This window comes from Coenobita brevimanus, chromosome 56 (assembly GCF_032717465.1).
Source record: "Coenobita brevimanus isolate Jiangsu-jjx chromosome 56, ASM3271746v2, whole genome shotgun sequence".
Taxonomy (NCBI): Eukaryota; Metazoa; Arthropoda; class Malacostraca; order Decapoda; family Coenobitidae; genus Coenobita; species Coenobita brevimanus.
The window spans coordinates 33,337,475-33,339,345 of NC_137009.1; positions in this window are offsets into that span (position 1 = coordinate 33,337,475).

A 1,871-nucleotide genomic window follows, 5' to 3' on the forward strand; every position below is an offset into this window, starting at 1 on the left:
AACAATAAAGTAGGTTACAAAACAATATACACATCAGTCCATGACCAAACCTAGTAAATACAGAATATTGACCAATACAGAGAAATATAACTTACTATTACACAGAGTAATTTCACACTACAATACACGTGTACTACATACAATATATCAGGTGTCTCATTAACATATACGGTACACAGAGATGGGAGTAACACAACACATCCCTTATTTTCTATCGAGATACAAAGAGTCGGAAATATATTCTCATTCCATACAACATCCGCATGACATAGACGTACATGATACCAACTATAACACATCTGCATGACATAGACGGGATATAGGCTGCTTTATGTTACATTCGCGTGGCATAGGGACGGAGAGATACATCACTTATTACCTACTTGCATGACAGGGACGAAAGACACTATGGTGACACAGTATTCTTGCGTGACCTGGACGCAGAGAGTAAAACCTTTGGTATATTCATCCAGTGTAGCTGCGATAAGACTAAAAAGGGAGGGGGGGGGGTTGTGGGGTGTATGACAACTCAGGGACCAGGGCACAACACTGATACTTAGGGGGAGTCCACAATGTATTGCACCGGGGGAGGGGGGTCACACCTAGGAGCTGACCTGGACCTCACCTTTGTACCAACACTAATGTTAAACATGAGTCTCCCTGGGATTACAATTTAATGTACAAAGAAGGGGAGGGCAGGGGGTGTTCACTAGGACACTAGAGGAGGTCGGTTTCACACAGGGTCGTACAATCGCACTGATGGGGGAGATATTGACAATCTGAGAGTCTTTCTACTCACGGGTACAGGCGGCGAGGGGCGCTGGGGTGCGCCGGGGGCCTGCTACACTGGCAGCTGCAGGTGGCGGCCGAGCATAAGGGGGGGGCCGTCAGGAGTATGCTCCTGGTGTAGGTCACTATCGGGATCGCCACGGGTCCTGCTGGAACTGAAGGGTGGAGTGGTGGGCAGCCCTTCCTCAGTAGGGGCCCTGGGAGAGGGGCGGCCCCCGGGACTAGGGACAAATAGGGCCAGGAGGCGCGCAGCACGACACCTGCCCTTCATCATGGTAGGGGTCCTGGGGGAGGACCTGGCTAGGCCTAGACCAAGGGTGGGCTGCTGGTCAGGCAGCGCTCTCATGGAGCTGCAGTCCTGTCTAGGGGAGGTGGCCATCGGGGGTTGGATTTGGCTGCCTGCATCAGGAGGAGTCCGGCAGCTGCGGCGGATGGTAGAGGCAGCTTACTGACACCGGGGACTGTGGTCTCACCTTGGGGAGGAGGCCACCAGGGATGGTCTGCAGCCTCTCGCTCTGGGGGAGTCCAGCAGCATCTCTCAGTGGCGAGGGTGGTGCCGCAATGACAGGATACCTGGCCTTTGGGTGGTCTCGCCCTGACTGGTCTCTGGCGGGGTACCCACGGGGGAGCAGTATCCACCCTCAATACAGAAGGGGTGGAGAGAAGGGGGACATCTCGCTCTGCCTCAGGAGGGTTGGGCTGAGCAAGGGGCGTCATCCTCAGTAGGAACCCCTCTGGTCACGGAGGGGGTAGCGACCGGTGGTCAGCTCCCTGGCTTGGCAGGCCTGATGGTCTCTGCCAGAGTTCCATGCTGGGGCAAGAGAGGGAGACCCGGTGGGCACTCCTTCAGCCAGACAGACCCGGTGGGGACTGCCTAGGTTTCTACTCGGGGCAGTGGCTGAAGGAGACCCGGAGGACACTCCTTCAGGTGGCCACTCATCGCAGGTTCGACCAAAGGGGGTGGCCTGGTGGGTCTCCTTGCTGGCGCCACAAGTCCAGCGGACTCTGTCCTGCTGCCATCAGGGGCTGGTGCAGCTGGGGGACGACTGGTGGTCTGTCCCACGTAGGTAGATCCAATGGAT